The 16,482-nt window shown below is 37.3% G+C and overlaps 1 pseudogene; it reads right to left on the bottom strand.

The window, feature by feature from the left end:
• Window positions 1–327: 327 nt before the first annotated feature.
• LOC126694134 (probable O-methyltransferase 3) overlaps window positions 328–16,482 on the bottom strand; it is a 70,587-nt pseudogene continuing 54,432 nt past the window's right edge.

Here is a 16,482-nt window from a genome sequence, read left to right as displayed (position 1 = left end):
AACTTATTTTAGTGACATATAATATATTATTTCTAAATATAATAGGTGACATGTAATATAACCATATTAGTTTTCTAAATATCACAGCACATAATGAGTATTATACATCATAAATATTATTTCTTATTAAATTTTAAAAACAAAATGATAGCATACATGCACATTGTGCTGGATATCAACTAGTGGTAAATAATATTACACATACCTTCAATACAGATAAAACATTAATACATTATTTTATTTAGAATCAGCATATCGCTGATAACATACATAGGCACACTAGAAACCAAGGCATGCATGAAAATTTATCAAACTTGCAAAAGCTTATTAAGGATAAACTTCAATAAGAGCCCTTAAACCCAGTATAGGGGTTATCTTATAGTCACAAAAACCAGCATCCAGAAATAGATTAGCCCATTCTTTCTCAGTTCTCTCTTTTCCTTTCACCAATACCATCATCACCATGTCAAAGAAGAGTTGTGTCTCAGTTGACTTCTCAATTTCTTTCTGATTTCCCACCACCAACTCTATGATAATTACTTCTCCTTTCTTATCATTGATTGTGATTGCCTCCTTGCATCGCTTAAGTAGTTTCATGCATTCCTCTTCACTCCAATCATGCAATATCCACTGTATTCTCATTTGCAAGAACAATAAAAATAAAATAAAATAAATAAAAACTCTAAAACCCCTTAGAAATAATGATATATATTTTTATATTCTTTTCTTTATTATTATCTTTAGTCCATGCAATTAAAATAATCCCTTTTCGGTGAAGAAAGAAACTTAATTTTTTACCCGAATATGTGGGAAAATGAAATGCATGAAATGGAACATACCCAATGACATGAAACAAATGTAATATTTTGATATTTCTAAACAAATGTGTAAGGACCAAAAAGTTTGTAGCCCAAGCCCACTTAGAGTAATGGGTTGTACCCTTTAAACTTGGCCCAAATCAATAAAATTTGTAAGAGGAGGGAAAAAACAACAACAATGGGCTCTACCCGAGGATAGCTACAAGGAAGAATCAGGTTTACATTAAAAAATAAGTAAGTATTAGGCCCTCCACCAAGGCTCCTGAGGAGACTTGATTTGTATAAAATGTGGTACTGTTTACTTTCTTCTCCAATGTTCTTCTTTCTATTTCTTTCTCTCTTTCTCCGATCTCTTTTCTAATGCTCTCTCCTTTCCTTATATACCTTTACCTCCATCACATCTTCACCATCCATTTCTACCTAACCTCTCTCCTTTCTTGATACTTGTTACCTTTCACATCTGAAGAAGATGGTGGAGGGAATCTGTCGTAGCTGTGGCTCACACTGTTTAGGTCACTTCCTCATCAATGCGGCTAATAAAACGGTTGTCTATCATTTAATGTAGATGCAATAGGCTACTCTAGGCTAGAAGCTTCCCTATTACCCACTGACTTTCACTCTCTTCAGATCCTAACTTTGGCTTAGAATACCACAGAGTACCATGACTCATTTCGTTTCCTCCTTGGGCGGCTTCCCCCCTTGGGCCCATGGCTTGCAGCATTACCACGTCAATGCTGTGACCTTTCAACTTCATTCTTGGTCCTCAGGCACCCACAAAACATATTATATGCAAATGTCTATTGCCATATTTTCTAAACAAACATGTTGTTTGTATTCTTGACATATATGTCATATTTTGTACCAATGGAATATTATTTACTTTTTATTCATAAACTCATGTTTCACTCAAAATTTTTTAAAAAAAATTTGAAAATTGAAATATTTTATAGATAAGATAATTATCAGTATTTGATAGTATATATTTATATTTTGAAAACATATAGCACATAATGAGAAAATTTATTTCAATGGTAGTTTTATCATGAAACACATGTAATAGAAAGTTATTGATTGTTGATAAATGTTATACATGCTATAACTTGAACCAAACTATATTTATATAGGATTAAGTTACAGGTGGTGTATCTCTTTATAGTAATACACTACATAAAACATTTTATTAAATTAATATTTTGAAACACTCACTATTGGATTATATGTTTTGCTTTTCTTTTCTTAATATACACCAAAAAAATTAAAAAAAAAAAAAATTGTCAATCAAATGCCATTTACTATGTAATTCATAAACTCATGTTTTGTGTATAATTTTAAAGTATAAAACATTTGGTATTAAGAATTTTATAGATGTTCATTATTAATTTATGATTATTTTGATATTTTGCAAGTATAAAAATACAAGCTCGTTTCATTTGAATCCGAGTAGAGATACCGCTGGACAAACCAATTCGAAGGGGAGGGTGTGTAGCAAGTCCTGAGGGGGATCGAGTCCGGGTGGGATTCAAGTATGAACGACTAACGGGGCTGTGCTACCAATGTGGCATCTTTGGTCACGAGTTAAAAGACTGCCTAACACCAACTACACAGCAGCAGACCAAGAACCCATATGGGGAGTGGCTTAGAGCTGCGTATCGTAAAATTGGCACTACCTCAGATCAAAGGCGAAACAACACTCTACGGCGGGAAACGACGCCAGAACTAGCACAGGGACGACGGGGGCAGCCCAATGAAGCAAGGGTAACATCCACAGGAGGCATTGATGACAATAATGATCAAAACAGAAAGAAACATAATGGTGGAGCAGGTGCAGAATCTCAGGAAACGGTTATCAGACAAAATAATGAAGAGGAGTTAATGCAAGAGGATTTTCAGGAGGTCAATCAAGCCCATAAGGAAAGTGTAACGGATGGGTATCTGAATGGAAATGAGGTAACGGGAAAGGAAGTTATTTCAACAAAAGCAATTACTCCCATGATTGTAGTCGAAAATTTAGTAAATGTGTAACGACTCCACCCCAACTGTATAAATATTGTCCGCTTTGGAGCCCATACCCCTCACGGTTTTGTTCTTCCCCAGGTTGCGCTGGGGAAAAGGCCTCTACACATTGAAGGGAGATCATTCCTTATAAACACATTTCCGTGTGCTTCCCTAGGCGATGTGGGATTCCATAGAATGCAAGACCCCCCTTTTTGGGTCACTACAATTTGATACCATCTGTAATGACCCCACCCCAACTGTGTAGATATTGTCCGCTTTGGAGCCCATACCCCTCACGATTTTGTTCTTCCCCAGGTTGCGCTGGGGAAAAGGCCTCTACACATTGAAGGGAGATCATTCCTTATAAACACATTTCCGTGTGCTTCCCTAGGCGATGTGGGATTCCATAGAATGCAAGACCCCCCTTTTTGGGTCACTACAAAATGTCCAAGTTGAATACGTGGAAGTATCTCAACCTACAATCAATAATGCACCCCAGGATCAAAAAAAAAAAAAAAAGCCACGTGAGGAGGCACGTGAGATTACTAAAACACAAACCAGACACCACACAGAGAACATGCCAACATGGAAGAGACTAGTGCGCCAAACGGACTCTCCCATAAGGGTTAGCAATACTATTCATAATAACTCGGGGTCAAAGAGAGGGCAACAAGAAGGGGACCGAGATGATGAAGAAGAGGAGAGGAAAAAAAAGGAAGAACGGAGATGAAAGCCATGAACAATTTTGTCAAACGGTAGAGGCTGCGCTGCAGCCCTGCCAAGAACAATGAAAATCCTAAGTTGGAATTGCCGGGGGCTTGGGAACCAACGTGCAGTAAATGTCCTCTCTCACCTTGTGAGGGAAAAAGCTCCCAAAATTTTGTTTCTCATGGAAACAAAACATCAGTTGATGAGATGCGAAAAATTCAAGCAGACTTACCATACCGGTGTATGCTAGCGGTTCCAAGTATTCATAGGAGCGGTGGGTTAGCCCTATTTTGGATGGAGGAGATAGACTTGCATATCCAAACTTTCACTCTTCATCACATTAATGCTCTCATATTCAATGGCTCAAATACCTCATGGAGATTGACAGGTTTCTATGGTTGGCCGGATGGACAAAGTAAACATGAGTCATGGCAGTTACTCAAGCACCTTCACACTAGAAGTTCGGCTCCTTGGATTTGTGTTGGGGATTATAATGAGATCATGGCATCAAACGAGAAGCAAGGCAGATTACCAAAACCATTAAACTAGATGTAGGTTTTTCGAGCTACACTCCTACATTGCGAACTGGTGGACTTGGGCTTTCAAGGTAATATATTTACTTGGAATAATGGTAGACCTGGAAATGCATTTGTGCAGGAAAGGCTTGATAGAGCATGTGCCACAGTTGAGTGGAAAGAAATCTTTCCAGCAGCTCGTGTGACTCACCTTCAATCATCTTATTCTGACCATGTGCCAATCCTTATCACCACACATGATACAAACCAGCCGAATAGGAGGAGAAAGATACCAAAACGATTTGAAGAAAAGTAGGCCACCAAATCGGATTGTGAGAGAGTAATTCAAGAAGCATGGATTATCGAAGTGGGGCATGGCAGCCCTATGTCAATTCTTTTTGAGAAAAAAAAAAAAAAAAAAAAAAAAACCAGATTTGCTTTGGTTAACTGGAGCCGTGCAACATTTGATAGCTCGAAAACAATAATTCAGGAAAAACAAAAACAATTGGAGGCCCTATGCTCCCTCAATAGTGCTGATCAATTACCTGCAATTAAGGGATTAAAATTTGAGGTAAATGATTTGCTGCATCAAGAGGAATTGGCATGGCGCCAACGGTCCCGATCCATTTGGCTACCGATTGGTGACAAAAATACGAAGTTCTTTCATCAAAGGGCTAGTCACCGAAGACGCAAAAACCAGATCTTGGGGATTTTTGATGAAGAAGGTAACTGGAATACTACGAAAGGGAGCATAGCCCAAACTGCAGAGCACTATTTTCAACACCTCTTCCAACCCAAAATACATTGAAGGAGTACTAAATTCGGTGGACAGACGGGTCTCCCCAAGTATGAAAGCCTCTCTTCTTCAACGGTATACTCTAAACGAGGTTAGAGAGACCCTATTCCAAATGCACCCATCCAAGTCACCAGGCATCAATGGTATGTCTCCATTCTTTTTTCAGAAGTTTTGGCACATTGTAGGGCATGATGTCACAACAGCTGTACTATCAGTGTTAAACTCTGGCCATATGTTAAGAAAAATGAACCATACACATATAGTGTTAATTCCAAAGAAATATGACCCTACACACATGGTGGACTATAGACCCATTAGCTTAGCCAATGTAATATCCCGAATCATATCAAAGGTTATTGCTAATCGTTTGAAGTTTATTTTGCCAAATGTGATTTCTGATGCCCAGAGTGCCTTTGTACCAAACCGTCTAATCACTGACAATACTACTGTAGCATATGAATTACTTCATAGGCTGCGAAACAAGAGGAAGGGAAAGAAGGGGTAGATGGCGGTGAAGCTAGACATTAGCAAAGACTATGATAGGGTAGAATGGGTCTTCTTACAACAAATGATGGTGAAATTGGGCTTTGCTCCTTCTTGGGTCTAGTTGGCAATGGAGACGGTGACCACAGCTTCGTACTCAGTTCTAATAAATGGAGAGCCAAAGGGTTTTATCACTCCTACTAGGGGGATACGACAAGGTGACCCTCTCTCACCATATCTATTCCTCATGTGTGTGGAAGGCCTTTCAGCCCTAGTGAGAAAAGCAAGGGAGACAGGAGGGTTAAAAGGAATCAAATCTAGCCAAAATGGAGTATGGGTATCTCACCTCCTCTTAGCTGACGATAGCCTTTTATTTTGTCAAGCAACAATGGAGGAAAGCCAAAAACTATTACAATTGTTGGCACAATATGAGGCTGCATCCGGTCAAGCAATCAACAGACAAAAGACTTCCCTCTTTTTTAGCAAGAACACGAAGCCGGAGGTAAAAGAGCAAATAAAACAACTATTTGGGGCAAGAGTTATGACAGAATGTGAAAGATATCCTGGGTTGCCAATGGCCATAGGTAAATCAAAGGTTAACACCTTTAAAGATTTACAAGAAAAAATCACCAAGAGAGTCATGGGATGGAAAGAAAAAACTATTTCAAAGGTAGGAAGAGAAATTCTTATCAAAACGGTGGCCCAAGCGATACCTACATACTCCATGAGTCTATTCAAACTACCATATTCCATTTGCGACAACATCAATTCTATGATGGCCAAATACTGGTGGGGTAAAAACCAAGATGAACAGAGGATACACTGGATCAATTGGACGAAACCATGCACTGCAAAGAAGGAAGGAGGACTGGGTTTCCGTGATCTTCATGCTTTTAACCTAGCTATGTTGGCAAAGCAGGCGTGGAGATTAATCGAGGAAAATCATTCTTTGTTTTACAGAGTGTACAAGGCACGTTATTTCCCAAACTCATCTTTCATGATGACTGAGCTAGGGAATAACCCCTCCTTTGTGTGGCGTAGTCTATTATCAGTAAGGGATGTCATTAAGGAAGGCACTAGGTGGAAAGTGGGAGATGGCCGTAGCATTGGAGTATTCACACACTCATGGCTATCACACACCCCTGTAACACGAATTGAAGTACCACCAGATATGAAGGTTTGTGAGCTAATAGACCAAGACACAAGACAGTGGGACCGGGGAAAAGTAGCTGCCATGTTCACTGCCCAAACCACTGAAACCAGGGATGAAATCCTCTCCTTGCCACTCAACAACACTAATGGCCATGACTCTGTTATTTGGATGGAAAACAGGTTAAAAGAATTTACGGTGAAATCAGCATACAAGGTGGCCTATAGACTGCGACATCATCACAAAGCAGAGCACTTAGCAGCCAGAATCCACAGATCCACTTGGAACATGATCTGGTCACTAAACGTGCCGCCAAAAGTGTGCACCTTTATATGGAGAGCTTGCTCAAATTGCTTGCCTACACGGGACAATCTACACTGCCGTAGAGTGAGCAACTGAGCATAGACCGGACTTGCGAAATGTGTAAACAGGAACCCGAGACCACCTCCCATGTACTTTGGACTTGCCCATTTGCAAGGAATGTATAGGCTCTGGTCAGAGGAAGAATTCAGAAGAGCAGCAACGGTGTAGACGATTTTTTCCTCCTATTTAGACAGATGCAAACAAAAGTAAGCAAGCAAGAACTGGAATTATGGGCGACCACGGCCTGGGCAATATGGAACGCACGAAATAAGATGATCTTCGGACAGTTCCAGACCCACCCAAAGGTAATCCTGGAAGGGACGACGGGCTTGCTTGAAGAATATCAAAGTCTGATGGAAACACAAAGGATACATTGATTTTTGTTTTAAGTATTTTCCTTTATATTGTATTTAAATTCCCACTGTATGGACTCAGCATAACTAAGTGGCTGGGGCCCCTCATGCCTATGGTGTGGATTTTTTTTTTAAAATAACTATAAATTCGAAACAATATTATTAGTTGGGCAACTTTCCAAACTATTTGCATTTCTAACAATTCGAGTCTAATAGAATCGATTTTACCATTTAAAAATATACTTAAAAATCGAGTGTGAGAAACTCGAGTTTGAAAATTGAGTGTCTCACACTCAATTTTCAAGTGTATTTTCAAATGGCAAAATCGAGTCTATTAGACTCGAATTGTTAGAAATGCAAATAATTTGGAAAGTTGCCCAACTAATAAAATAGTTTGAAGGATTTAGTTATTTTTAAAAAAAATCCCTATGGTGTTGTCCACGGGTTTGTATACCTTTTATATCAATAAAATTTTCTACCATTCATCTCAAAAAAAGACTAGGGCTAAAACTTGTAACATTTGGATTGGAAGTTGACCAAATGCAATTGAAGCCACAAGGGAGGACTCGAATCCAGTTAGCCGCCTTTAACTACTACAAACCATGGTTGGTAACTGTTCGAAACCTATGACACCATTCCCTCCTAGCTACCTATTGGATCACAGTGACATTCATCCCATCCTCTGAAAGCCTAAGATCTTAGGAAAGTTTTGGACGAAGGAGGCATGATCTTCAATTATATAATAATGGGGTCTCTTATCCCAACAATGGTATGAAAAAGACTTTTGAAAAGTTTACAGTCCATTCTTATTAATCTTAGATCAGAAAAATTATTTAAATATTAGAGTTGTTTTGACCAACACATTTCAGGGAAGCCATTTCACTAAGAAAGTTTAGTGCCCGTTTGTTTCCACATTTTGAGTCCAAAAAGGGTTTTTTGAAAAAAGTCAGGCCTAAAATTGCGTTTGGTAAGCCCAAAATGCAACTTTTTGATAAAAGTTGCGTTTTGGGCATAGACCAAAAACGCGGAAATTTTTATGGACCTCTGAGGGTCCATAAATGAAAACGCGCACTGCGTGTTTTGGATGGGTTACCATTGCTATGATAGAATTGCGGAAATACCCATTCAGTTATTCAGTTCTCTCACGCCCCTCATCTCATCTCTGCTCTCCCTTTGCACGACGCCTCCCATCTCTTCTCTCTGCTTTGCTCTGCCCTCTCCGTAAGTCTCTCTACTTTGTCTTTTTTCTTCGTCTTCCTTTTCTTCTTCCTCTTCTTCTTCCTCTTCTTCTTCTTTCTTTCTGTCTTGCTGCGTGTTTATGGTTGTTTGGCCGTGGGTTTGGGTATCGCTATTTCTGTAGTTTTGGATTGTGGTTTGTGTTATGGGTAATGATTTTTCTGTGTATTCTTTGGGTTGATTTCTCATGGGTATGGGTTGGTTATGATTTCTTTGTTCTTTGGGTTGATTTCTCATGGGTATAGGTTGTTTTGATTTGGACCGAACCTGGGTTGATTCTCATGGGTCTGGGTTGGTTTTGATTTCTCTGTTCTTTGGTTGATTTCTCATGGATTTGGGTTTTGATTTCTCAGATACCAAAAACACTAATCTGCTACCAAAAACCACCAGGTACCAACACTGATCTGAATTTTTTTTTTTTTACCGAGTGTGGGAAAAAAATTTTCAGATCTTGCTATGAATGGGTATTGTTCCTTTACTTGTTTAGTTATTTGTTTTTGTTGATTGGAATATAGTCATATGGACTTGTTACTATTGTAAAAGTAAAAATATATAATGAAGTGTTTAGCTGATAAGGATATTCAGTAAAATATAATCTACATCTGCGTGTTTCATTGACCATTTCATGCTTAAAGTCTAGGATTAATAAGTTGTTCTTTTCTCTATTGTGATCGTAATTATTGCCAAAGAAGCTTAAAAAGTGGTTAATATAGTTACATAAATAACTCTACCAACTTCAAAGCCAAGAATGAACTTTATACAAATGAAAAAATTGGGGCCTGTCATTAGATTGGAATATCCCTTTAGATTGGACTTGTTACAAATGTAAAAATTTATCATACAGAACCTGTCATAAAAGAGTCTCAGCATCTATCTTAGATGGATGTCATTAGATTTTCTTAGAGCTGTGTTAGAAAAATCTTAAGGGATTCTCAATCTTACATGAAATCCCACTAAAGACTAATATATCTATATATATCTTGTGCTAACACTACATTGCATGTCCAAACTGAGAGTCTGAGAAGGTTAGGACAATTTGTACACACGTGGGACAAGAGGAAAACTAAAAGAACTATCTAACAATATTTTTTAAAACATCATAAAATGACATCAAGATTCCATGGACAATCTTGTGCAAATGTTATAAAATTGTGATCTTTCCAATCAATATCATTATTATACATTTATGAGAATATGAAATTAAAAATTAAGAACACCTTGAGAGAGTGCCTGTTTGTTAATTGTATTGCCCATAGTCTGAGAATTGGCTAGTTAATTATAGTATACTCTTTGGAGGACTACATCCATGTCAGCAACTAGCAAGAAGGAATGGGACTAAAAAATTGTTTATCCTAGTAATATCTTTGTTAGACATTTTGTTTTTCATGTCTTTTAGAACAAGGTTAAGAAGTTTTTTTTTTTTTTTTGAGAAACAGGTTAAGAAGTTGAAACAAATTAAAAATCAAAGGGGGAGGGAAAAAAAACATTATTTGTATGCTCTTATGAGCTTTTGTTGTTACTTGATAATCAGAGACGGCCTTTTTAATTGGTAGCTGGGGATTGTCCTGAGTCTTTGTCTTGGTTGGTCGAAATGTTTGGGTAGAAAACTAAGTACTAACAAGAAGTAATAAAGAGGCAAACAGTTGGTAGAAAAACCAAGCCAGGTGGAGCCCTTGAAGAATATGTTTTGTTTCCAGTTTCCACAAAGGTGGTACTAATTTCAATGTTGTTCTAACTTGTAATTTGGTCATGTTCCTATCTATCACCATTGGCGTACCAGTTTCTGGCAAGAACATTTCTCAAAACAAGAATATATTCAATACCTTAACCAACCAAAAGAATTAAAACCTACCCACTGTCAGTCTGTCACCAGAAAAAACTGGTAAATAATAAAAGCTGAAACAGAGCGGACAATGTTTATGTACTGTATATAGGTAGGAGGATTGTTTAGTTGTTTTTGCCTGTGGATGACAATGTGTATTGAGAGATTTGGGGAAATTATTGAGTACCGTCTACTTATTTTTGTTTAGATTTTGTTATTATTTCCGAGAATGTTCAGTTATTTCTGAAAAACCTTTTTCTATTGTAACTACTCATTGGCTTGTTTTTACGGTTTTGTTAATATGCTTCAACCTCACTGGTTAACTTTATAAATGGGTAAAAACACAACTTCCAACCCCGAGGCAAAAAAGGCTAGAGAATTATGGGATAATAATTCAAGCTGGACAACTACTTTTTGTAACCTTTGTGAGGAACAGATTCAACTCGGGAATAGAAATAGAGGTGCTGCCTTTAGTACCGAAGGTTGGACCAATCTAGTGACCAAATTTTGTGATGAGACCGGTCAAAATTATGATAGGGAGCAATTAAAAAGTAGGTGGGATGTATTAAAAGGTGATTGGAGAGTGTGGGAACAATTGAGGAATCTTGACACAGGTTTAGGTTGGGATGCAGTGAAGGGAACGATTCGTGCTACTGATGATTGGTGGGACTGAAAGTTGAAGGTGAGTTGAGTATTTTATTAATATGTAGTTAGTTGGAGATAGTTTTTTTTTACATTATTGTTATATGAGTGAAATTACAATTACATTTTGTAGGAATTACCCAAAGCTAAAAAATTTCGAGAGAAAGGTCTACAGAATCTAGAACAACTTGATATAATGACATAAGAGGGTGCTGGTGATTCAGATGGTAGCTCCGAATTTAAGGATGATCAATGTGACATGAGTTTAGACATTGATAGTTTGCAGCAAGGACATACTAGTCAATCACGTAGTTCAGGACAAAAGCGTACTAGTGAATCAATACCCTCACAGAAGAAAAAGAAGAAGATAGGAGGGGCTGCAATGTTGGACAATCATATTAGTCGATTAATAACTGTATGTCAGAATAAGTCTGAAGATACTTCTCGAGAGTTACCAAGTTCAATTGATAATGTCATGACGATTGTGAGAGCACTTCCTGGAGTGGATAGTAAGTTCGTGGTTCAAGCTTCCTTTATCTTACTAAAAAGGTCACGTAGGGAGATGTTCCTAACTTTCAAGGAGCCAGAGTCACAGCTAGAGTGGCTACAAGGAATGATTTGTTTGAACCAAAAGAAGTGACCAACCTTATGTGGTACTCTGTATTAGCTTAGGACTAATATTAACTCTAGGGGCTTCATAAACGCCAATCGAGATTCAATTTCTAGAAAAGAACATAATAGTGAAGCAGATAGCAGTTATGAGCAGAACTCAAGATCTTTGACAAACCCTGCGATGGTGGTTCTTCGTGATTCCATTGCTAATTCCATTTGGGGGGATAATAATTAGTAGTTGTCTTTTTTTCTTTTTTTTTTAATAATATCATGTAGTATAATTTAAACTTGGGTTATTGGTATGTATTTTATCATCTTTTTTACATTTTTGTGTTGTACAATTTAAACTTGGGTTATTGATATGTATTTTATATGTTTTTACATTTTTATGTAGTACAATTTAAACTTAGATTATTGGTGTATATTTTATCATCTTTTTACATTTTTATTTTGTGGTTCATGATGATGGAAATTATTTAGATTTAATTAATATTAATAAGAAGTCATTAATAGTAATAACAAATAATTATAACACTAAAAAAGAAAAATTGCCCAAACATTATTAAAATAATACCAATACTATATTATTATTATTATTATTATTATTATTATTATTTTTTAGTAAGTATATGAAATAGATGATTTAATAAGTATGAAATAAACTCACATCCAAAAAAAAAAAAAAAAAAGCATAAAATAAATTCCCTTATATATACATTGTTCTTTTTGGTAATTTATCCCTCAAATTACCACCTTTATAAGTGCTAGCCAAACACTCAGCTTTTTCATTATGCACTTTTTAACAGCTTTTACCAAATACTCAGTTTTTTAAAACTCCACTTTTTCATTATGCACTTTTAACAAAACTCCACTTTTTTCATTATGCACTTTTACAAAAAACTGAACTAAACTCACCCTTAGTATCATAAAGGTACCACAAGTATCATGGGGGCCCTCTATGTGGTTTTACCCTATAAGGGATTTATTCTTATAGCCTTACATAGTAATTTGGTAAAAATGCAAAACTGACCCTCTAACTTTCACTGTTTTTCTTTTTAGTCCTCTAATTTTCAGTTTTGTCAATTCAGTCCTCTGACTTTCAATTTTTGTCAATTCAAAGCTCCGTTACAACTCAGTTAGTGTTGCCGTTAGATATGCTTGAAACGACACCGTTTTGCTCTTCTTCTTTTTTCTTTTTTTTTTTAAACTTGGAATTAAAATAAAATAAGAAAAATCTGAAAAAAAGAAAGAAAAAGAAAACACTAAGGGAACGACGTCCTTCCCTGAATCATTGCTTACTTCACTACTTGGTCTCCTCCTCCGGTGCGAACAAAACCCATCAATCCCTTGCACCGAAATTCAACCATCGGTGTAAATATCCGGGTCAAACAAGTAAGTCGACCCATCTCCTTCCCCGAATTTCACAGACCCATCAGCCTCTTGAGCCACAACCTTATGTGGTAACCGTAGAGTATCATATCGGACCTTCCCGAACCTCCTCACTGCATTGTACATACTCTCCTCAGTCTGATACTCCAGTATGATATGGTAATATATAATCTGCTCCTGTGCACTAGGCTCACTCAACTGGTCCGTTGTTAACTTAGCCATGGCTTCGTCATTGGGTGCCAAAACCGTCAATACATACCCTTCTGAAACCAACTGACCCATCTCGGTTGCTAAAGAGGTTAAATTGACAAGAATATCTACCATTTCATTGTAGCCACCGTAATGCAAGAGTGTGTGGATAAAGTCCTTCACTTGCTTCATACCGTTGAAGTGGCAATGGGGGCCACCAGGGCCTGGCGTCGAAGCCGGAGCTGGAGCTAGAGAAGGCCCTGGGGCCAGCGCGTCGTAAATTGGAAGCATCGATGGGGCGCCAGCTAGGACCGGTGTTGCCGGTTTCTTCAATCGGTGAGTTCTGGGGTCCACCTCCAGTGCGCCTTCGGGCAAAACAGCAGAGATGGACCACAGGTTTTTTCTCCGGTTGAAGTCTTCTTGCACGGATCGTTCCCTTAATGTTTTCTTTTTCTTCTTCTTCTTCTTCTTCTTCTTCTTCTTTTTTTTTTTTTTTTTTTCAGATTTTTCTTATTTTATTTTAATTCCAAGTTTATAAAAAAAGAAAAAGAAGAAGAAGAAGCAAAACGGCTTCATTTCAAGCATATCTAATAGCAACACTAACTAAGTTGTAATGGAGCCTTGAATTGACAAAAATTGAAAGTTACAGGACTGAATTGACAAAACTGAAAGTTAGAGAATTGAAATGAAAAATAGTGAAAGTAAGAGGGTCAGTTTTGTATTTTTACCTAGTAATTTAGTGGTGAATTTGTACAAAAAAAAAAAAAACTGTTTGTTTGTTTAGACCCCTTAAACAGATTATTTAACCTAATAAATTATCCAATTGATTACTTAGGTTAATTATGAGATCTAAGTTAAATAGAGAAAGATCATATCATGCACAACAGTGAAAAAGTAAAGAACACATTGATATGATCACCCAAGAAAATTAATTAAATGAACCGATTCAAGGTAAAAAACTTGGGGAGAGTTTGACCTAACTATCCTCAAGTAAAACAAATCTACTAAAAGAGAATGGAAAATTTTTACAAAGGATAAAGTTTCTATGATTTATCTCAAAAAAAAAAAAAAAAAAAAAAAAAAAAACACCCTCTCGCACGTTCTCTATTCCTTATACTTTAGGGGGGAAAAAAAAAAAAGTCTCGCACGTGAGATGCACCAAGTCAGACTCACAAACCATATACTAAAATTAAAGACATTCTAGTCTCTTCCATAGCTACTATACTATTGACGTTGGCCCCCACTTTCCAGAACGTTCAAATGACCCACCAACCACTGTTGGATCATCATTGGAGACACGTATTAGTCAAACAGCCCAAAAAAATAAAACATGCTAATTTCTCCCCTTTTTTTTTTTTTAATTTTTTTTATACAAGGTAGAATTTCTACTCTAACCTAATCTAAGTGTGTATATGTGTAAAACTCCCCCCTGGAGACTTGAACCCTGGCCCTTATCCCCCACACCCCACAAGCATAAAAAAATTGATACACCACGTTGAATATGCTAGTATGGATGCAGAAATGAAAGCATAAATTATAAAATACAATAATATACAAGAGTTACATGGTTCAGCTTAATGGCCTACATTTATGGAAGAAACCCTAAAGAGCTACATTAATAATATATTAGAGTATAGTACAAATCCTGTATTATAATGAACCATAACATAGGTATATATAGTAGACTAAACCCTAAATGACTTCTAATACAAGTAGGAGACTTGACCTACACACAAAGCATAATTAGGCTTGGGCCTATGCTAATGGACTAATATATTTCTAACACCCACTCTCAAACTCAAGATGGAAGTTTGATGAAATCTTGAGATTTGAAAAGAGTGAGAAGGTCCCTTGAATGAATTTTGACTTTGTGACAGTGGTTTGAGGAAGACAATGGTCTTATAGTGTTGATGCGACTTCTAACGGTGGCATGACTATACCGAAGAGTTTTAGCAGCAGCAATGGGAAGCCAAAGAAGATGAACGCAGCGTAGAAATATCGAGGAAGACAGAGATTGTTCTTAAACACACCATAAGGACAGAAAACCATGGCCACAGGAAAGTGGCTCTGATACCATGTTAAATATTAGCATTGATACACCATGTTAAATATGCTAGTATGGATGCGGAACCTAACGGCCTACATCGATTGAGGAAACCCTAAAGGGCTACATCAATAATATATTAGATTGTAATATAAATCATGTATTACAATAAACCATAACATAAGTATATATAGTAGACTAAACCCTAAACAACTTCTAATACAAGTAGGAGACTTAACTTGCACATAAAATAGAATTAGGCTTGGGCCTATGCTAATGGGCTAATATATTTCTAACAAAAAAAAAAAGGTGAGACAAAAGATTTTTATTCTTTTTGAGAAAAAGGTAAGCTCTTATAAATTAAGAAAAATCAGTTTGGAATACACTCTCCAAATCAAAGGATAGTTCTTCTACCTAAACATCTAAACCAGTAGATGAAACTGCTTTTCTAGCAAGGGTGTGGGATAACTTATTCCCACCCTGACGCACATGAATAAACCTACAAAAATGAAATTGAAAAGCTTGAACGAGTTTCCTCTACCACATTCCCATACAACATGTTGCAGCTGACCGAAGAGTTTCCTCTACCACATGGCTTCTGCCATTTCCACAGAAAAAGGAAGAGGAATCCTCTGAGATAACGCCGCAATGATCTCACCTTTTGAATCTCTAATCGCCACCCCAATGCCTGCACTACCAATATTCTCAAACAAGGCAACATCGTAATTCACCTTAAAGACACCTTCTGGAGGACGAGACCAACACACTTGAGCACCAGACCCTCTCGGCAACGCATCAGGTTTGCACAGGTCAAGGAATTCCCGAACCAACATGACAACCCTCTCACCCACTTCCTGCAACGGCCAATTGGGATGATTCTCCCTCAATCTATTTCGCCTCTGCCATAAACACCAAGAAATAGTCAAGAATAGAGCAACCAGAAATTCCGAAGCATTATCCAAAACTTCCTCCAATAAATCAAAAAAACTTTGATACTGCTTCCTATAAAATTGAACAAAGTTAATGTTGATTTCCACACAGCCTGGGCATGCTCACACAACCACAAACAATGAATTAGAGATTCCAAATGTTCATCACATGTAGAACAGGAAGCTTCCACAGGTACATAATGATGTCGAAGATTTTGCTTGGTAGGTAAAGAATCACGAGCAGCTCTCCACATGAAATGCTAAATCCGATTCAGAGTTTTAATCTTCCATATCCCCTTCCAAACCTTGCTCTGCCCATCCACTGATGATGACCCTGGATTAACACTCATTGTAGTAGATTCCAACATACGGTAAGCGCTCCACACACTATAATCCCCAGTAGGAGTGAGAGGCCAAATCAACAAATCAGCTACGAAC

This window comes from Quercus robur, chromosome 8 (genome assembly GCF_932294415.1).
Source record: "Quercus robur chromosome 8, dhQueRobu3.1, whole genome shotgun sequence".
NCBI classification, from domain to species: domain Eukaryota; kingdom Viridiplantae; phylum Streptophyta; class Magnoliopsida; order Fagales; family Fagaceae; genus Quercus; species Quercus robur.
The sequence above is the reverse complement of the archived record's forward strand: the minus strand, read 5'-3'. Positions and strand labels throughout refer to the sequence as shown.